The sequence below is a fragment of the Cryptomeria japonica genome, chromosome 10 (assembly GCF_030272615.1).
Source record: "Cryptomeria japonica chromosome 10, Sugi_1.0, whole genome shotgun sequence".
Lineage (NCBI taxonomy): Eukaryota > Viridiplantae > Streptophyta > Pinopsida > Cupressales > Cupressaceae > Cryptomeria > Cryptomeria japonica.
Genome location: NC_081414.1, coordinates 858,171,292 through 858,195,355, shown reverse-complemented (window position 1 = coordinate 858,195,355; position 24,064 = coordinate 858,171,292).

The following is a 24,064-nucleotide window of genomic DNA, read 5'->3' as shown; positions in this document are numbered from 1 at the left end:
CCCCTCATTTAGGGCACCAACCCAAGGAGTTACAACCCTTGATTTTAGGGCACCAACCCAAGGATCTACAACCCCTGTACCGAGCTATAACTCAGTGAATACAGAACATAATCATTTACAAATTAATAACCTTTTTACAAATGAATTCTATAAATCTCATTGTTGGATCTCTTGTCTAGTTCACTATCGATTCTCTACCTCACCCTCTCACTACTGCAACCTTATCTTCTGTTGTAACCTTATCGGTTTAGCCTCTTCTCCTTCTCTATCAGTTCTCTCTCTGTTGGTTCTCTCTACTAGTTGTCTCTTCTCTCAACTTCTTTGCTTCTCTCCACCGATACTATCTTGTGTCAGTTCTATCCTTGCCTACTATGCACTTTTTTGTAACTCTTGACTATTGGTTTGGTCACCACCGGTTACCTCACTGTTACTGGTTGAACTCTTTAACCCTAGTCTCTCTCACACTCAGTCTCTCTTTTGATACTCATTGAGTACTTGATTGATTTATTCTCACATGCAACAACACTCTCTCATTCAACAACACAAACAATATCTTTGGCTCGCATACTTATAACCAGATTTTCCCACCAAGATGTGATTTTGAATATTGGCATGGTTATGGTTTCCACCATGCATTGAATCTGCATCTGATTTGATCTCTGATCATCATGACATATAAAATCCAATATGATATCATGTCCTTGATTGATGTTCAACACTCAATCAATGAGCATCGCCCATCTCTCTACCCTACAAACACATCTTCTCTCTTTTGTCATCTGTAGCGTGTTTTCAACCTTTTGTCTAATCAATCACATGATTGATGTAGTTTCCTTCACCCACTTCGACCTGAAAGATCAGCCTTATCTAGATCTTTGTTGTTTCCTTCATCTCAAGCTGCAATCTTCTACTTTTCTACCTCGAGCCTCACCATTGTCATAAATGTCGACAACCACCAGCTACCTCCCCGACATGGCACATCACCGACCTTTGCAATCTTGCCACTTCAACTCCATGTGGTATCCTTTTTGGGCATCCACCTTTTCTAAGTCTTCTATGTTGGTACAGATAAGATCATCAACCAACCACACAACCGGGTTCATCTACCAGTTCACAGACCCTAATTGGTCTGCCTTCAACCTTGAACTTTGCTTCTCTTCTAGTGGAGAACCAAAACTGGTTAGCACATATGCCAACCTACCTCATGATCACCTTCATCAAATGGGAGCCTTCTGCATCTACACTTTGTCAACATTACTAGTGAGCATACATACCAGTAAACACCTTGATGACACCATGTCATCAACCTTCAACTAACTCCATCTTCAATTTGGCCATTGTCCTCTATATGCAACTGCTCAACCTTGCCTTCTTCTTCATCAGCCTAGACCATATCTCAACCAGTTTGTTAAAGTGACAAAACCATCACTCCTTTAATATTCTTTCTCTGTCCTGGTGGCACATCTTGATATCACATGCTAATCTAGTGTTCATCTCTGATTTTACACTTTGGAGGATTGCTCATCTTCCACTTGGTCATCCGGTCTATGCATCCAATAACCCACCTTCTACTCTTCTCTCTTATCTCAGTGGACTATGATGCCTTCCATGCATACTAGGAGATAAGCTCCACTTACCAGTGGGAGTGGATCCTTCTCATCTACACCCTGCAATGCACTCATGTAGCTTCCCTGTTTGTGTAGCATATCTTCAAACATGTACATGTGATCTAGTTGGAGCACATTCACTATCAATCTTCTCTTCACATGATGACTGCAACTCTATCCAGTGGGAGTCCTATTTTTTTGCATCCACATAGTGTACCAGTGACCTGTATATTCTTCTCCTCTTGTGTTGATGTGATTTAGAAAACACTCTGCCTCTTCATCACAATTAATAGTTCAATATCTTGCTCACCATACTTGTACATTGGTCATAAGCTTTCCAGCTGGCAACCACTCACTTGGTTGATTTATCTTCTCCATGTCAACACATCACTTACCAGTTGACATATTCTCCTTACCAGTGATAGACTATACCGGTAACCTACCCATCTCTTCCACACAATTCAAACACTAACTTGTGTATCAGTGACTCCAGTGGTCATTCCTGTAAATTACACAATTCTTTACCGGTGACCTGCAACACTAGTTGACATCAATGACTTTATGTCAACAAAAATCTCATATCGGTTTTCCTTCTATACCAGTTGACATCAATGACAACACAATGCCAACAATCTCCCCCTTTGGCATTGATGTCAACACATGTAGTATTCGACATACTACATAATCTCTCTCCTCTTTTGTGTGATCCAACTCTTCCCCTTTGTATAATCCATGGATTCTCACACATGTAGTATGCGGTATACTACATAATCTTTCTCCCCCTTTGACAACAATGGCAAAGGGAATTGTTAGGATATCACTCCTACTTGTATCTACCAGGCACTGATAGAAATATTTCTCCCCCTTTATCTTTATCAGATGCATCTCCTCTTTTGATACCACTTGTTACATCTTCTTAAGGTACAACACTTGAGATGGAGAACTCAACCACCAACTAACATGAATTGAGTATGCAAATGTGATACAAATTGTTAAAGCACTCAATTTTCAAATAACGTGTCATTGAATACTACTTACTTGCTAGTCAGACTGCATCATATCCCCTTTGATATGCAGAAGTTATCGTGACCCCAAGATGCTGATACCAAGTGTTGAAGCTAACACTGATACCAATTGTATCTCCTCTAATACCAAATGCAAGTTTTGTTGTGCAGGTAACTTTCCCTTTTTGCAGACAACTCTTCTAGTGATCTAATTGTGATTTCAATTGGATAGTCATTGAAATATTTCATAACCCCAGACACTTCCAAAGACACCATCACACTGGCACAACCAAAGATAATTACACACCCTCTGTGTCTAGCAAATCTGATCCAATTAGAAAACATGGTTGTCAACTCCCCCCGAGTCATGCATCTCAAGTCTACATTGTCGGTTAGGTCCAAAACTGGGGCTCCAATCAACTCCATATACTGGTTGAGCTATGCATATGTGATCATGTGATGATCTTTCAGCTCCACCATATCCACCACAGCCTATGACATGATCTTGGATCTTCACAATGCCATACAATGTCATCATCATGTCAAGAGATAAACGGGTTAGCCCAAAACATGCATGCCTGCATGATCAACAACTAGGCCAACATATGTCTTTCAGGTCTTTTCAATACCACTTGAGACATAACCACCACATTCCATTGTTACCGGTTTTAATGCAATGATCTCCAACTTCATTGTCTTACATAACCTGCAAGTACCTGTTAGCATCATACCAGTTTATTGTACTGGTCCATCATCACTACCGGAGCACCTTCTTGTGACTCTTGACAATTTGTGTCACAATGCATCTAATTTCAATTGTTAATCTCCATCCATTGACACAACAGTGGTGATCCATCTTTCATCTGTAGGTGTGCAGCCAAGGCAGTCACTACACACATTTATCTTCTCATTTTCTTTCTTCATAAATGCATCATCTTGTTCTTCCAGGTGTCCTCTTCTACTAAGGGGGTGAATGATAAGTTCAGTATAGTACTCTCCCTAAGGTCCTAAATCTCCTTTAAGACTTAGGAGATATCACTTATGCATTGAATGCACATTTCTGGTCCATGGTCTTCTTCCTCCACACCTTCCTGGTCTCATTCTTCTTCCCATTTTCAGTCATGGGAGCAGATCTTACCTTCTTCTATTGATGGGTTCTTTCATTTCTGGACTCTGCATCACAACTGGAAGTAGTGCTATAGTAGCACACAACATCCTTCCCAACTTCATGATTGGGGAATCTCTTAACATACCGGTTTGACCATCTTCTTCTGGTCATGTTGTTGTGACTGGAAACCAAAACTAGTGGACCTCTTGGTCCTACAAGGACATTTCTCCTTTGGTTCCATGCATGCCTCTAACTTCCTTATGCTCTGTATCCATTACCAAGTTGGGCATAGCCGCTATACCGACTTCCATATAACTCCCAGTGCTTCTTCCTACATTCATAACTTCTGTGGCCAGTTCCATTACAGTTATGACAAACATTATTTGCATAATCGAGAGAGGGGATATGCATGTATCTACTCCTTGATACATTTTTCTCATATGCATGATATCTATGAGATCCTAGATTTTTCCTTCTAGATCTATTTCTACATTATTTTTCCCTAAGGCCATGACCATTACATGCAAAGCAATAACCAAAGAAGGAAGGTTTATAACTTACAAACTTATTTTTCCATGCATGGGGAGAGCTTACCGATCTGGCATCTCCATTTCTCCTTCTCTTAGGATGGACCTTGGGTTGTCCATTCTTTGCATTTCCTCTATCTAGTCCTTTAATCTTCCACACTTGTCTTGACATGTGGGTGGTAGCATTTCTTTGTCTTCTATCGATAGGATGTCTTCTTTGTTGTCTTCTCATGTTCTTACTTCCGGTGAGGTTGTCTTCTCCCATCTTCCCTTTTCCTTTGGGATCTTAATTGTTTCTCCTTCTTGCAGCTCCGGTCTTCATTCTTATCTGCAATTCTTCACCGGTTGTGGTTAGGTCAATCTTCTTGAGGGGAGTATTCCGAACAGTGAAGGTCTATCCCTTGTTCTCTCCATTTGAGAAGACAAACAAAATGTCATTATGGGGGACATTCTTGCTGGTGGAGCATTCACCGACATAACTTCCTAATCCTACGATATACTTGGAATGCCTTTGCTTCTTCAATATCTTTTCCAAGGCATCACTGCTACCATCAAACTAGATTCTTACCTTGAGCTCATCTTGACATTTCTCAAGGTCATTTCAAAGAACCTCCATTTCTCCAAGAAGCTACTGATATTCTTTGTCTTTTACCTCTAGCTCAGATGTTATATCTTTACACAGACACTCCTTGGTCTCTTCTTCTTGATTCTTTAAGTCCAAGACACACTTTTCAGATTCTTCAAGGCATATGATCAACCGGTTCTTCTCCACAATATCAACATTCTTGAATAGCTTGTATTCATTTCTTACTCTTCTAAGTTCTTCAAGTGCATTTACAAGCTCTCTTTCAAGATCAACTTCTGCTTCCTCTTCTTCTTCACCTTCACTATCACTGTCAAACACATCTTGCAGATAGGAGTGATCTGCATGATCAATCTCAGATGTGTGACTCTCATCTTCTGATTCTTGAGCCATGAAGAGGTGGGTTCCTTCTTTATCAATGCTGTGATTACTAGCAGATCTACCTTTATCATCTACAGATACACGAGATGCATTTCTCATCCTATCATCACAAGCTAGTTCTGCAGTAGTGGGCTCATTTCAATAGAGCTTCTTCAGTCTATCCCATAAGATTTTTGCTGATCTTCATCTGTCCACTTGTGAGGAGACATCATCTATTAACCCACAGAGTATAGCCTTTATTCTTGCTTCATTGCATTGGTTTCTTCTTTCTGCATCTGAATCAGTGGGAGGACAGACTTTACTAGGGAAGCCATTTACAACAGACATCCAGACATCATACCCTAGAGAGGATAGGTGAACTTCCATTCTACAACTCCAAATGGAATAGTTAGACAAATTAAACATCAGAGCTAGGATTGACACGAAGCAGACCATTGTGTCCTTAAGCCAGAATCTACCTATAGACATATAAATTTGACCACTTTCCTAAGTGAATATTTAATATTCATTTTAAACCTCATTCCCCTTATTAATTAAATTATATTTAATTAATTTCTCCGCATTCATATATTTGATTAAATAAGTTACTCAATTTATTTATTTAAGTTCACCTAAGCCTTTTTCTAACCTTTAATTAAATAAATCACTTTATTTAATGAAATCCCCTTTCTCCCTTTTTAATTAAATTAATCCTTGCAAATAAATAAATCTAATTTATTTATTTAAATCCCCCATTTGCATTATCCTACATCTCCCACTTGCCTCCTTAACCCCCTTCTAGATTCTTCTAATCAATTCCAATTTAGCCTAATCCATCTCCTAAATATTTTCACAATCCTAAGAACACTTCTCAAAGCCTCCAAAGTCTTTGAAAACCATTAAAAACTTTATGTCCTCAACAAGTTAACCCTCAAAGTCTTCCAAAACATTAAAGGCTCTTACATAACCATTAATGGTTAAATCAACCTTCTTGCATGATTAGAGATTTTCTCTCTAAATCAACCCTCATCTAACCCAAGGGTCTCATCAAGCATTCATGGCTTTAACCTTGGTTATCCCTTTAACCCTTCATAAGATTTTACCCCTTGGGTAAAAGCTTTATCCATTGGATAACCCTAGTCTAACCTTAACCTTTACCTCCTAAGGTAACCTCCATGTCTTCTCAAGAATTTAATGCTTCTTTCATCTCCTCTCAAGCAACCTCTTGTTGATAATTGTCACCATTTCATTGGTGAGAATTGTGAACATGGATTGATTAACTTTCAATCCTGGCCCTTGTTAAGATTATCCAATCTTGACCATCCATTGCCCTATTTTCCCTATAAATAGAGCTCTCATTCTCTCATTTTGATATATAGAAATCTTTCATGCATCTAATTTATAGTAATTTTTAGTAAGCATCTAGCCTCTCTTTGTTAAAACACATTAAACATTTAGAAGCATTTTTAATATCATAGTATATCCATGTTAGACTAGTATATCTTGTTAGGGTAGGATTAATAATCTTTATCATAGCATCATATTCATACTAATTTAAATCATTCTAGTTTCAATATTATACATGTTGTAGGAATGTATTCATGCTTATAAGGAAACATCACTCATTCTTGGAGTTGTCATTCCTAAGCCACTTTTCTCAATGATCTGAGAACAAGAGTGAGACCTTAGGAATCTTGTGAGAAAGAGAACAATAAGACACCCCTTGGGAAGTTAAGCTATTCAATATAGCTCCTATAACTTGCACCATGAGTCTCATTGGTGTGTGGACACTTAGAAACTAGAATTTTACATTTATGTCACCCACATTTCCTGCACACAATACCCATGCTGGAGAAATCTCGTCTGACTAGAAACCTAGGCTCTGATACCAATTGTTAGACACAATGTACCACTAAGAGGGGGTGAATCAGTGGTTCTCAATCTTTTCCCTTTAACTATCCCATGTGTGTATACCAGTTATCAAATCTGACTCAATGCAGACTTACCAGTTAGTGGGGAGACTAATCACAAATGCATTCACACATAAAGGGACATCACATAACACCAACATATACAAGGAAAACCCAAGATGGGAAAAACCTCAGTGAGAAATGTTGTTGGAGACTACTGCTCCAATCCAGCCTCACAATAAATCTCTGATTACAATGTTTAGGGCACCAACCTAAGGAGCACCAACCGTGATTTTAGGGCACTAACCCAAGGAGCACCAACCCCTGATTTAGGGTACCAACCCAAGGAGCTACAACCCCTTATTTTAGGGCACCAACCAAAGGAGCTATAACCCCTGTGCCAAGCTACAACTCAGTGAATACAAAATATAATCATTTACAAATTAATAATCTTGTTACAAATGGATTTTGTAACACTTCTGCAAATCTCACTGCTGGATCTCTTGTCCAGTTCACTACCAGTTCTCTACCTAACCCTCTCACTACTACAACCTTATCTCATGCTGCAACCTTATCGATTCAGCCTCTTCTCCTTCTCTATCAGTTCTCTCTCTGTTGGTTGTCTCTTCTCTCAATTTCTCTCCACTAATACTATCTTCTGTCGATTCTTTGCTTGCCTACTCTGCACTTTTTTGCAACTCTTCACTACTGGTTTGGTCACCACCAGTTACCTCACTATTGCTGGTTGAAATATTCAACTCTAGTCTCTCTCACACTCAGTCTCTCTTCTGATACTCATTGAGTCCTTGATTGATTTCTTCTCACATGCAGCAACACTCTGTCATTCAGCAACACAAACAATATCTTTGGCTCGCATACTTCTAACCATATTTTCCTACCAAGACGTGAGTTTGAACATTGGCATGGTTAGGGTTTCCACCATGCACCGAATCTGCATCTGATCTAATCTTTGATCATCATGACATATCAAATCCAATTTGATATCATTTCCTTGATCAATGTTCAACACTGAATCAATGAGCATCGCCCATCTCTCTACCCTACGAAACACGTCTTCTCTCTTTTGCCGTCTGTAGCATGTTTTTTGGCCTTTTGTCTGATTAATCATGTGATTGATGTGGTTTCCTTCACCCACTTAAATCAGCAAGATAAGACTTATCTGGATATCTGTTGTTTCCTTCATCTTGAGCTGCAATATTCTACTTTTCTTCCTTGAGCCTCGCAATCATCATAAATGCCGATTAACCGCCAGCTGCCTCCCCGACATGGCACATCACTGACCTCTGTGAGCTTGCCACTTCAACTCCACATGGCTTCCATTATCGACATCCACCTTTGCTAAGTATTATATGTCAGTCTAGATAAGATCACCGACCAACCACACAATCAGGTTACTCTACAGGCTCATAGACCCTGTCGGTTATACCCTAACCAACCTGCCTTCAACCTTTCACTTTGCTTCTCTTCCAGTGGAGCACCAAAACCGGTTAGCACATATGCCATCCTACCTCATGATCACCTTCATCAAATGGGAGCCTTCTGCATCTACACTTTGTCAATATTACCGGTGAGCATACTTACCGGTAAACACCTTGATGATACCATGTCATCAACCTTCAACTAACTCCATCTTCAATCTTGCCATTATCCTCTATTTGCAGCTTCTCAGCCTTGCCTTCTTCTTCATCAGCCTAGACCATATCTCAACCAGTTTTTCAAAGTGACAAACCCATCACTCCTTTAATCTTCTTTCTTTGTACCAGTGGCACATCTTGATATCACATGCTAATCTGGTGTTCATCACTGATTTCATACTCTGGAGGCTTTCTCATCTTCCACTTGGTCATCCGGTTTGTGCATCCAATTACCTACCTTCTACTCTCCTCTCTTATCTCAATGAACTATGATGCCTTCCATGCATACTAGAAGATAAGCTCCACTTACTAGTGGGAGTGGATCCTTGTCATCTGCATCCTGCAATGCACTCATGTGGCTTCCCTATTTGTGTAGCATATCTTCAAATAGGCACATGTGATCCAGTTGGAGCACATTCACTGTCAGTATTCTCTTCACATGATGACTCCATCTCTATCTAGTGGGAGTCCTACTATTTTGCATCCACACAGTGTATCGGTGACCTGTACATCCTTCTCCTCCTATGTTGATGTGATTTAGAAAACACTCCGCCTCTTCATCACAATCAACAGTTCAACATCTTGCTCATCCTGCTTGTACACTGGTCATAAGATTTCTAGTTGGAAACCACTCACTTGGTTGATTTATCTTCTCCATGTCAACACATCACTTACCAATTGACATATTCTCCTTACCGGTGATAGACTATATCGGTAACCAGACCATCTCTTCCACACAAGTCAAATGCTAACTTGTGTACCAGTGACTCCAGTGGTCATTCCTCTTAATGAAATTCTCTTCTTTACCGGTGACCTGGAACACTAGTTGACATCAATGACTTCATTTCAACAAAACTCCCACATCGGTTGTTCTTCTATACCATTTTATATCAATGACAACACAACGCCAACAAGAAGTCAGGTGCATTAAAATGTAATAGTGAAAAATTAGGGTTTCCACCACTAGATGTAGTAGAAACCTCTAATTTTAGGCTTAGGGACCATTACATTAAAGAGGGGTGAACCTAATAGGTCTAGCCTCAAATCAACAAGGATAGGGCTGGGAAATCCTATTAGATTCACTATGTTTTTAATTGATTGCCTTTTTTAACTTGAATAGTGAAAATGTTGAAATTAGGGTAAATGTGCTGAAATTAAAGTAATAACGCATAAACAATGAGCTACAATCATCAAATTGAGTGATGAACTTGTGTTTGAGAAATGTAAGAGTGTTCAGATCTATTCCTAAAAGGAGCTCCTAAAATGTTGGGACCTAAATGTTTGTTACTCTGTTCATCCATACTTTTCATCATCTAAAGGGGAATCTGTTTGTCTCTATGAATATAGCCAATTCTAAAGATTGTAACTTCGTACATGTTCCCACACATAATATATAAGGGAAATAGGTTGGTAATTGGGGTTTTCCTTAGGTCAAACCCCAATTTTTAAATTAGCCATGAAATATAAATGAAATGTAATTGAACTACAGTAATCGAAATGATCTCCTTTTGAGGGAGATGCTGAATAATGTCTAAAAAAATCAATAATGTATCTTTTAATTTAGTTTTGTTTGTCTCCACAAGGAATTAGGGTTTTAGGAAGTCTTCATAAACATAGAAGATGAATGTCAACTCCAATGCTTAAGCCTTGACCTTAGCTCTACTCCAATGCTCGAAAGAAGACTGATTGCTTGCTCACTTAAATTTAAATTCTTCATTGCTTGAATTTTCCCAATTGATCAAATCCATTTCAAAATGAGAGCAGTAGACCTCCTTTTATAATTTCTTGTTGAAAAACAATTTAATTTTCCAACATGACCCAACATGGGATCTACGTCCTCACCAAAAGGATGTTACTGTCAAGGGGCCCCAAAATGGGCCCTGATTGGGAGGACCAGAGATTTGGACACTTTGGTCCCTGAGGACCAAGGTGTCAATGCCCTAGTCTTGATCAATCAGGGAGCAAGAAAAGAGGAGCAAAAAGTGTGCCTTTTGAAAATTATGAGATATTTGCATGGTGTGAGAAAAATCAGGGCTCCAATTAGGCCTCAATACACGAATGCCAAGGTGAGGGCCCAAATGAAGACAAAATTGTAAGGGAGTACAATTTTGGATTCTATAGAATGTATGAGGATATATGAGGATATATGGTGCAGTCACGACAGAAGGGTCCTCAAAGAGAATAGTCTAGACTGTGCAACAAGAGTTACACAACAAAAATGACACAATTACAATATGTTGGAAACATGTGGGCTTACAAGATTCGGCTCATAAGCCTAATTACATAATACTCAAATACATTATCTAGGCTCAAGCAAGATTTATCTCCAGATCTCCTTACCTTAAGATTTATCTTGTATCTTCTCTTGAATGATTTATAATGCTCAATTACATTAATTTATATGATGAAGAGTGATCCGCGTCAGTCCAAGATGAAACAATAGCCAATGAACAAGGTGAAATGTGTAAAACAACTAGGTCGGCCTCTGCCCAAGAGATCCTTCCAGAAAATCCATGGAATGAAGTGCGAACCTAAGGGAAGGTCAGTCACGCGCCAAGGATTGTTAGAAACCACAAATAGAAGTTCTAAAAGCTACAAAAATGATTCACAAGGTTTTCCAATAGCAAATAGGTCCATGCGGTTCCGATGTTCCAAGTCAGAAAATTGTCTCAGATTTCGGAAGTGATAACTTGCTAGATCCAAATGTCCCGCGAACTTAGGATAAGGTTGTTGGAATTGTGTTGTCATTGATGTCAACCGGTATAATATGACCATTGGTAGATGAGATGCATGTGCAACTCTAAAATGAAGGAGTACATGATGTGATATCTTGGATATCACCTTGTGCTGCAGAACATTGGTAAAGGTAAGGAAGATGACCGTAGGAGTCACCAATACATAAGTTAGTGCCTGACTTGCATGATGAGATAGAGAGGTGTTTGAGCATTTATTTGTGATGAAGAGGCAGAATATTATCTGAATCACATCAACACTGGTAGAGAAGAATGAGCTAGTGTGTTGTGAGGTTGTAGAATTACCGGACCCTCACCAGTTGAAGATGCAGTCATCATGAGAAGCAATGACTAAATAGTGAGTGTGTCCACACTGGATCACATGTTCCTATTTGAAGAAATACTGCATGAACAAGGAACTCACATGAGCAGATGACAAGGTGTTACTCCACCAAGTAAGTGGGGCTTATCTCTTATATGCATTGAGGAATTATAGTTTGGTGAGATAAGAATGAAGAGGTAAAACCAAGGACTTTAAGGATCACACTAGATCCATCGATGAATTGAGGGAATGTCTTAAGTGCATGAGATCAGGGTTATGCACTGGACCGACAGATAAGGCATGCTGAAGAAGAGTGATATGTTTGTCATTCAGACAAACTGGTTGAGCAAACACATACAAAGGAGAATGGTTTGACCGATGAAGGAGTCTAGCAAAGGTCAATGAGTGGTGTCATCAAGAGTGATAACCGGTATGTAAGCCCACTGGTAATATGAGAAAGGTGTAGATGCAGATGACTCTCCACCTTGGGGAAATGAGAAAATGAGCTTGCTCAAAGAAAGAAATGTCTGATAACTGGTCAAGGTGTTCTACCCACAGTCCAGCAAGATGCAGACATGATGATGTTACCAGTATAGTGTGTGATACCGATAGGGTTAGCAAACTGGCAGGAAAGAGGAACCAGTTGGTTGGCTGGTCGGTGATCCCATTTGGACCAACATGAAGTGCCAAGCTGGTAGTTAGTCAATATGGATGCCACATGGAGTCAACCTGGAAAACCTGAGTTTGGATAAAGATGGAATGTACATAGACAGGGTTGTTGCAGGGTTGGTCAACTTTAATGAAAGGTCACACAAATCACAGGAATGTTGTAGAGCGATTGTAGGGGTTTGAGGCTCAAGGTATGGAAGACAACCATGAGTCAGCCAAGAGTGATTGAGAAGATCGAGGTGACAGAGGAAACAACATGACAGATCTTTCGTGATTGACCAAGGGATCAACTATTAGGGTAAAAAGAAAGTTTCCATAGATGGAAGGCATGATCAAGGAGATACGAATATGGTGGAGTTGTGCAATTGGATGTCAGAAAGATTAGATTGTGCAAGATCTGATCAGATTTGTTTTGCCTCAAGGATGGTGAGGAAACCCTAACCACCTAGATTTTGAATTGGTTTTTGGAGGGAAAACCAGACTATAAGTGTGTGGCCGAAGAGAATGTTTAGGGCTGCTAAATAGTATAATATTGTGTGATTGTGAAGTTGAAGACTTCTGCAAGTAAGAGAAAATCAGCCAAGTGCTCAACAAGCACCTGTAAAGAGAGTGGGAGTGAAAGAGAACTTGGTTGAAGCATTCAACCAGTTGGAGAGAAGAACCAGTAGTGTTCTACTGGAAATGCAGAAGTGAAGGAGGTTGTAGAGAAGATAAATAGAGAACCAACAAATAGGAGAATTGGTAAAAAGCAGAGCAATGAAGAGAAGATTCAGTGAGAGCAGTATAAAAGAGAGATAAATTGGTAAGTCTTACCAGTAGAGAAGTGGCAGGTGAAGAGAAACAGAGAAGTGAGTCAGTGAAGTAGACAAGGTATCTCACCGATAGAGTAAGATACATATAATGGTTGCAAGATTCACTTGTAACAAGATAACCACTTATGTATTTTATGTTTACATTGTGAACACTGAGGTGTAGCTCGGTGCAGGGGTTGTAGCTTCTTTGGTTGGTGCCCTAAAGTTAGGGGTTGGTTCTCCTTTGGGTTGTAGCCCATCAATCAGGTAGGGGTTGGTGCTCCTTAGGTTAGTGCCCTAAACTTTGTAACTGTGTTTATTGTGAGGCTGGATTGGAGCAGTAGACTCCAGCAACATTGCTCACCGAGGTTTTTCCCATCTTGGGTTTTCCTCATATATGCTTGTGTTATGTGATGTCCCCTTGTGAGCATATTTGCATTTAAGTTAGTCTCCTCCATAACTGGTAAGTCTGCATTGAGTTAAATCTATCAACCAGAATGCTCACATAGGATTACAAAAGGGAAAGAGATTTGAGAACCATTGATTCACCCACTCCCCCTCTCAGTGGTGCATTGTGTCTAACACAGGTAGATGAACATGTCCATAAACAAAATCCATCTCCGCAAGATCTAGTGAGAAAATGAAAAAAAACACATAAAGAAATGTTGAAACTACAAAACAAGAAACAAACTAAAAGAAAATGTTTTTTGGTTGATGAAAGATTGACAAGAACTAGGGATGCTCCTGCGTCAAACATCTAAGGTTGATTGAAAAGCGAGTCCCTCACTTTTCTAGGGTCATAGGAAAACCAAGATGGTCTACTTATTCCTGAGAAATCCATGATGAGTCTTCAACATGTCTGCCCTTCTACTTCACAAGCTACTCTCTATACTGGTTTCTTTGGATGCTACACCCAATCCTACTATCCAAAATATCTTCAATCTGATATGGTTCCCTCTAGAGTATCTATTTCTCCAAGTTTGTAACATCATCCTCAGTGAATTCTTCCTCATGATACTAATGTAGATTTGCAATATTGAATATAGGTGAAATACCCAAACTATCCGAAAACTCCATATGCATTTTCGGAACTGAATTTCTTCAAGATCTTACAAGGTCCAAACTTCCTCATCTACAACTTGTTATAGGTTCCAATTGGAAATATTTCTTTTCTCAGATATACCATCACTTCATCTCCAACCTCAAATTATTTGTGTGTCCTCTTCCCATCTACCTTTACCTTGTACTTGTTGTTCATATCCTGTGAATGTTGTGTGACCTGAGCATGTAATGCCCCGCCAGGAAACCCCGAAGGGATAAGCCAAAATTACAAGAATAGAGTGCAAATTTTTTTTTTTTTTTTAAAGCTACAACACATAAGATGCAACAAGACAACAAAGATTCAAATTACATAGCGGAAGACCTTAACAACAATCTCCTAAAGAGTTTCCCAACGAGATTACTTAATTTTCAAAATACACTTTACTCACACAATTGATCCAAAAGCTGAATATCTTAATAATGAGATAATCCACAATTAGGATAATTTCTTTCAAAGGACGAAAATATAAATCACAACAAAGATTCATCCATTAAGGTCCATTCATCAACCTCATTCAAGCTTTTCAATTTAAAATTACAAACCATACATCTACATTTTCTAATACACTAGGATTTCATCATAACATAAGAGATCTTTGCAAGCATACTAAATTTCCTTAGCAACAACTGAATATCATCTATTACTCTAAGATACATTATTCCATATTCCAACTTATTGCATTAAAAAGGACGATTTCACACATGCATTACGATAAATCGCATCTCAACCAATTATGCATTCGATCCACATGGCATTCAAGATAGAACTGAGTATAAGCATTAACAGTTAATTCCATTTATCCACTTAACCATTTTACATAAGCTAAACATACATGATAAAGCTGAATAAAGGAAACATAAGAGAATACACCACAAAACACCATAATGATCTCGGAGTTCACCCCTAAAGGGCTACATCTCCGGGTCTGCGCAACTGCAAGACCCCTCTGATAATTAATAAAGTTAAGAGTACAAGAGGTTACACCAAGTACTATCCAGCCATCACGGCGATACATAAGCAATATACAGCGACCACGACGGTCAATAATACATAAACGATCCTTAAAAGAACGGGATCCAGCTGACATAATCAAAGCTAATAACATAAGAGGTCCAAGAGAGAATCCATAAAACTGAACCATCACCACCCAAGGGTCTAATCATGAAACCGATACTCACAAGGGCAGCGACAAAGGACGACTCACAAAGGTACTCAAAACAGGACAAAACGACAACACACTAGCGAACGTAGGGACAAGTGTCATCACACAACCTGGTATGGATACCATGGCAAGTCTTCATAGGTCCCGGCCCATACACTGGTAACCCTGGCAACCTAATCCGAACTTCCGGCCCATCCAAGCCTCATGTGGACCCACACATCCTCTCGTGAAGACAAGGAAGGTAGTTTGCCATTTCAGGCCTTCTCACAGCATGTCGAGTCTATGATAGCACTCGTCCCATGTGTGAGGCACATTATCTTATATATAAATTATTTTCTAATCTACTTAGGTTATCACTTATTAGACTCACTTTCGACGGGTTACCCAGCAGCCACTTGGGCGCGACTCCCAATCGAAAGCCACTTTCCCATATGACACTAGATTAACTCAGACGAACTCAAACCAAGGAATACACATGGTCAGACGAACAAAGTTCAAGAAGAGAGAAACAATCATCTGGTCAAACACGACTCAAAGGTAAACGCTTATTGACGGTACTCTAACTAGAGACCTGACAACTAAGGTTAACCACGAATCATCATTCGACACGCACACATAGAGGATATAACCAACTAAGACAACATCACAATACCATAGTCAACTCAAAATTCGAGGACTGAAACAGGAACACCAATCATCCATACGACAGGGTCCTTTTAAACAAAGCAAAACATGCCATTTCATAAATTAAAGCGAATACAGTAATTCAACTCGCAAGGCAATAATCAGAAAGGACAATATTTCCTCAAATTGATTTAATCATTAAAATCGATCAAGTTTTCTACGAGATCTAAAACAACTTACAGTAATCTACCTCATCAAGGAATAATTTGTTCTTGGTTTTCTAACTCCTAAGGTTCAAGCATCGAACAGGCAATTTAAGCCATGAAGAGTTTTAACCAATTCATATTAATCAAATTCAGACAACCATTAAGCAATTTAAACAAGGATACATTTAATCTCCAACAAACGACATTGACATACCGGTCTAAAATCGACCTCTACAATTCCATACTTTCAATCCCAGTTGCATAATACGGATCCCGGAATATAAAAATATAGAAAAAGAGTCTAAATGGAGATAATCCTTTCCAAGCATATCGTTTAATTTCAATACACAATGATAAGTATTTCACCACCATACGATTACTCAATGATCTGTTCTACGATAAAATTTAACGTTGATCAAACTCAACTAGCATTTGCAACTATTATACCACCTTAATCAAAATTAAGAATTAAATAAACTTAATCATTAAAATAATTTCCAACATATTATAAGCTCTTTTTTTGAATGGGAAAAACATACATTAAAAGAGAAGAAAACCCATTTTATAATAATCAACACATGATAAGCATTTTTTTTTTTGATTGATAAAAAAAAACACATTTAAAAAAAATGTTTTATTAACCAAGTTTAAAACGAAACAAAATGCATTGAAACAAGATAGCGAGGTGAGGGTTAGGGCCGTGCCCTAACCCTAACGCAGGGTAACTCGCAGGCGGCGGCGCCGCTACGGTGCCCGCAGGCCCGCGGCGCCCTGCGGCCACCGCGGCCCTGCGGCCACCGCAGCGTCGCGGCCGTAGTTTCCAACGCAGGTATCCACGGGGTAAGAACAATAGAAACAGGGGGAAACAGGGGGAAGCGCGGGGGAGAGGGGAGGAGCGGGTGGAGCTCCGCTCCCCGCCCTCCACTCCAAACCCTCGGCTCGCCAAGTATAAACAACACGCCCAGCCAACAAAAAAAATGTTTTAAGTTTAATTCGAACACACAGTTCGGAAAACCAACTCACACACCCAGTATGAAATTTAATAACAAAAAAAAACAAATTTGATTCAAACGCCCAGTTCGATAATATAATATATTTTCTTTATTTCTTTGAAACACAGTTCATAATAAAATCAATGCTTCCATTTTCCTTAAGAAAAAAAAAAAACACAGTTCGAACTAATAACACAAACGCCCATTACAGAGCTTGCAAATGGATTCAATTTCAACATGGTTTCGGTTTTGAATGACTGGTTTAGATATCACATCTTCTTGATGGCATCCTCATTCTATACAAACATCCGAGGGTTTCAAACACCCAAACCAGAATGGAAGAATACACACCCAAATTAAAATCTCCAGCCAAATCAAGTGGACAATCTAATTAATTTTCAATAACCAGTTCAGAATCCTACCTCAAATCGCAATCCTGGTATGGCTGAGGGAGAGCCCAGTCCTGCCAGATCAAAACCAACCCTCTTCCTCTCCAAAAACCTCCAATTTTGTCCAAAAAATTTTCTCCAACCAAAATCCTCCCCCAATTTTTCCCAAATTTGGGTAATATGGAAGAGTTCACCCAAGAATTCCATTTTTGGAATTAAAACTTTTATTTTCAAATAATTCCTCCAAAATTAATCATTTTCTAAATGCAACAACAAAATAACTTGCTTTCTAAATCCAAAAAACGATTTCTCATTTTATCGAAATTTAATCTTTCTAATTTAATAATTCAACAGAATGTAATTACGTCTATTGCGATTAAATACCAAACTTTCCTTTTTCAACAGCATAAACAAAATGCATTAAATATTCAAAACAGTCATTTAATTCAATTTTACTTCCAATTTAAAATAGGCAATTCATTAACCACGAAAATCGCATAACGAATACCTGATTAATTAAATCCATTAATCATCAATGCACAAACGCATATTTAATCAAGATAATTACTAAAGACTAATAACCAAATTAATCAATCACACCATGCACGCAAACCGAGAAGGTCAACCAAACAAACGACTCGCAAACCCAAACAAACAGGGATTATCGACGATGACTGGCGATGCTCACTTGAGCACGACTAAGGTCAACTAGGGTCTGACGACCACCTAAACCAACTCTAAGGCTTAAAAGGGGTACACTCAAACCTGCAAAACCAGGTGACGACGAACCTCGCACTCATGCGACTTCGCACCTGAAATCTCCTGCAACAAAAGATCATACATGCATACATTTATAAAATCTAATGAAAGCGTCAGTCCGATACTAAAATCACGAAATAGGTACACTGAATAACCTGCATACAACTAGTGTGAGAACCACATCAATGGCTATGCGTTAAATCAAACATCTGACACTAATCATAATATCACGATTAACTAATCAAGATTAAGCCAAGGTTAGAAATAGACTAGGGTAGGGGTACTACATTCTCCCCCCCTTGGTTCCGACTTACTCCTGGAAGTCGTAAAGCTAGATGAAGAACATGTCGTACGCATCAGCCCTGAAACTCATTCAACAAAGGTCAAATTGCACATAGAATCTTTCCATAAATAAATGAAATATTATTGCTAAATCTTTTACAAACGCCATAATCCATTGGCAAGATACATTTAAAACCATACATTCCTTACAATATTCCAGGAATTATCCACAATCATAGCAGAGAAATGGAAATTTTCTTCCATTCATTACACCAATTAAAACATTACAATGAGGTAAACAACAATTACCATAATCATCGACCAAAAAATGACAAGAAACATGCCATAATGCTCAATTTTCCTTTACCAATCCATCTTTATCATAAGATTTTATCAAATAGAACTAACTCAAAACATCGATTACTACAACCAAATTATCTTCCATAAAATAAGAGCAACATAAATAACTCAATGGTTACACTTGCCAGGCATAAGATAACCTTTCCAAAGACTATGTCCCATAACATAGTGACAAGCTAACACAATCTACTCCATGATACAAATAATAACCATCCACATAGCTGGAATGCATAACAAAAAAGGCCACATGTGAGCATGTCTAATGCTCGGTCAAGGATAACATGCACGATCAGCATCTCTATGCCTGATCTCAGAACCACAATATGATCATAAATATCCAATATCTCACTCAAAGGCTTGATGGTGCTAGGTACACCATAGCGGTGCTACCTTCCATACAAGACCTTTGTGAATATCCCTTGTTGTGCAAGGTGGTTAGCCTCCAAGAGATAGTCACCACACATAGGTAGGTAGTGGGTGCTAGCTGCATCACAGCCTCACATACCCCCATCCTCACGGTTCCCTACAACAACTTCCTCGCACACACTCTACCAATTCCGTATCATACGTCCTTGGAGAGGAATTTCACATTTCGACACAAGACCAGCATCCGAAAACAAGAATGATAAACCAGTTTAGCCACCCAAGTACAGATGAAGAAAGATAATAAATCCTCAATTCCAACAGTAAGGCAAGAAAATAATCCGGAATCTCAACACCAAATCAAAGTGCAAAAGATCACAAGATCGTGGCTAAACTTTCAAAATCAAGGTAAAATAAATTGCTGATCCCCAAATAATATAAAGAATATCACAACTGCACATAACAGCACTGTGTGACTAGCATCTAGCCACCAACGAGGAAGGAAGGAACAACTGACTAGCTATTGTAGTAGCTCATCATGTGGTGCGACATAGTCACACTAACCACATGGCATGGCGGTGTGCACCTCGACATCACCCCGCATCACGTCGTCACGTGGCATGGCAATACCCCAAGTGGAGAAAACACACAATGGACGTATCCCGCATGGTAGTGCACCTCGCGGAAAAAGCACGCGCAGGTCACATCCCGCATAGCGACGTATCTAGAAGGATACTCGCCGTAAGTCAGAGGTATACATGACTATGGTCTACCCACAAGTCTACCAACACAGGCCAGTTGGCAACTTATGTAAGAATAATAACACGCCTCTCATGAAGACAAGGCAACAGATACTCCAATAGAATCCAACAATATGCACAAAAACTACCATCTATATGCTCAAATAAAGGATAGGAATAAGGCTGGCACTCATGAACCACGTAAATAGGTTCATCACAAGGGAAAGTATTGAGTACACCTTGATACAGTTTAGTAGTACAACTATATCATTCCTCGAAGTAGAGAAGCTAAGGTCGCTTCGCGTCGTTATTACTCGTACGCCAATCCATACTATTCAAGGAACGGTTACTACGAATACTACCCCTTAACATACTGAGTTACCCACAACCCGAGGTTTGGTACTCAGCAGGAAAACAAATAAGCAACATCACATAAATAGTATGGTTTCCCATACTCATAAGCAACATATCCTCCATGGCTGATTACTTCACCAATCCATGGGCACATAAGATAAGCACTGGTTTCTTACAACACACACAAATACACCGATACTGGTTTAGTCACATTTACGGGGAGTACTTTTCAGTACGCTAACATCTATACAAGGAAGATTCCCATTATGCTTTCTATATAAATAATTGAATCAGGTTTACTCTAGATTCAAGTAATGAAATTATTAACAATTCACCATTATATAAGGAAATAACATCATTCCTATAGCTTTCTCGAATCTTACTAAGCATTCATAACTAAATTACTAGCTAAGCAAATTCATTTCTAAAGCTTAAGACTTTCATCTATCACTATGAAGCCAAAAGCAAACACACAATTTTACATGTTTTATAAGCATTCTATTTAAATCAATGCACTCTTAATACCATTTCTATAAAAAAAATCTTATGATTAGGCAAAGAGAAGGGAGAAAGAGTTTGATAGTCAAACTATTTCCTACAGAAACACAAGATCAATCAAGATCACGCTATAATATTAAATTTCTCACTTAAGCCTATAATTTCAATTACATGGTCTTCATTTCGCTACCGTTTAGAAGGATGAGAATCAACCTAACAAACATTTCCATTAATTTTGGTTGCAACAGGAGGTTCTAGTTTACAATCAAAGCAGAGATCAAGAGAGGCAATATTTCTGATAATGCAAGACCTCTTAAGAACACTCACATAAAATAATACAATATAACACATGTCATAATTGCAACCTATTAGAAATCACATTACGATCAAAGATAAGCAAGGAGCTATTACCCAAATAAAACATATTAATGCATGCACATCAAACAAGCTTTTCCATTCGCACTTTCTAAGCACATTAAGGTAATTCCACATACCCAAAAGCGAGTTCAATGGAGCATTTGCGAAAATAAATCTTCAATTAAACTGGTATAATGAAGCTCATAAGACAATCCTTCGAAAACACATAAAACAATCTTTCAGAGAACACATTAATACTCTCTTGGAGCTACCATAACATGCTCTTTTTAACACTTCTACAAACCAAGCAATTTCACATAATTCATCTATTCGCATAAAAATGCACCTTACTAAGGTAGAATTTAATCATGCTACTCCTGCAACATACACATGGAAAATTCTTTAAACGTACACATGCAATTTTTCTCCCATTCACCCAAATAAATTTTTAAACCCATAGCCCTTTTAATAATCTAAAAACATAAGCGTCATAAAGCTCATACAAGGGCTCAAGAAGTCACACCCTTTTTCTCTCTTGCAAATAAGGAACTCAAATCAAAGATAATTATAGATATCCTAATCATTTCAATTTCCAGAAAGAGAGAGAGAAATGGTGATAATCATTTAATTTTCTACGAAATAAGCATTCAATAATTGCCCTACTAGTCCTCCAAGTGGACAACATTAAGCTAGCTCACAATCTTTTTAAACAAATACAATTCGCACTTTCAGATTCAAGACAAGCACGGACCAACCCAAATGGGTTAGCCTAAAGAGTACAACACTCAAAAAGGAAGGTACATACGACTCTCTTTCAAAATAAGAGAAATCGTAGACCAAGACATCAATAAGCACACAATGCACAAATAAGCACTTGAACACCAACATCAAGAAGGCAAAAAAAAGGTGTGAACACACACACGTTACACACCAGTCAAGAACTGCTCAATCACTCACATGCAAAAGGAGGACAAGCATACACATAAGGTCGATACACCTCAAAACCAATAGAGGGCACACGCGACACCAGAGATCCCAATGTTTGCAACATGGGCTCTGATGCCAAATGTAATGCCCCGCCAGGAAACCCCGAAGGGATAAACCAAAATTACAAGAATAGAGTGCAAATTTTTTTATTTTTTTTAAAGCTACAACACATAAGATGCAACAAGACAACAAAGATTCAGATTACATAGCGGAAGACCTTAACAACAATCTCCTAAAGAGTTTCCCAACGAGATTACTTAATTTTCAAAATACACTTTACTCACACAATTGATCCAAAAGCTGAATATCTTAATAACGAGATAATCCACAATTAGGATAATTTCTTTCAAAGGACGGAAATATAAATCACAACAAAGATTCATCCATTAAGGTCCATTCATCAACCTCATTCAAGCTTTTCAATTTAAAATTACAAACCATACATCTACATTTTCTAATACACTAGGATTTCATCATAACATAAGAGATCTTTGCAAGCATACTAAATTTCCTTAGCAACAACTGAATATCATCTATTACTCTAAGATACATTATTCCATATTCCAACTTATTGCATTAAAAAGGACGATTTCACACATGCATTACGATAAATCGCATCTCAACCAATTATGCATTCGATCCACATGGCATTCAAGATAGAACTGAGTATAAGCATTAACAGTTAATTCCATTTATCCACTTAACCATTTTACATAAGCTAAACATACATGATAAAGCTGAATAAAGGAAACATAAGAGAATACACCACAAAACACCATAATGATCTCGGAGTTCACCCCTAAAGGGCTACATCTCCGGGTCTGCGCAACTGCAAGACCCCTCTGATAATTAATAAAGTTAAGAGTACAAGAGGTTACACCAAGTACTATCCAGCCATCACGGCGATACATAAGCAATATACAGCGACCACGACGGTCAATAATACATAAACGATCCTTAAAAGAACGGGATCCAGCTGACATAATCAAAGCTAATAACATAAGAGGTCCAAGAGAGCATCCATAAAACTGAACCATCACCACCCAAGGGTCTAATCATGAAACCGATACTCACAAGTGCAGCGACAAAGGACGACTCACAAAGGTACTCAAAACAGGACAAAACGACAACACACTAGCGAACGTAGGGACAAGTGTCATCACACAACCTGGTATGGATACCATGGCAAGTCTTCATAGGTCCCGGCCCATACACTGGTAACCCTGGCAACCTAATCCGAACTTCCGGCCCATCCAAGCCTCATGTGGACCCACACATCCTCTCGTGAAGACAAGGAAGGTAGTTTGCCATTTCAGGCCTTCTCACAGCATGTCGAGTCTATGATAGCACTCGTCCCATGTGTGAGGCACATTATCTTATATATAAATTATTTTCTAATCTACTTAGGTTATCACTTATTAGACTCACTTTCGACGGGTTACCCAGCAGCCACTTTGGGCGTGGCTCCCAATCGAAAGCCACTTTCCCATACGACACTAGATTAACTCAGACGAACTCAAACCAAGGAATACACATGGTCAGACGAACAAAGTTCAAGAAGAGAGAAACAATCATCTGGTCAAACACGACTCAAAGGTAAACGCTTATTGACGGTACTCTA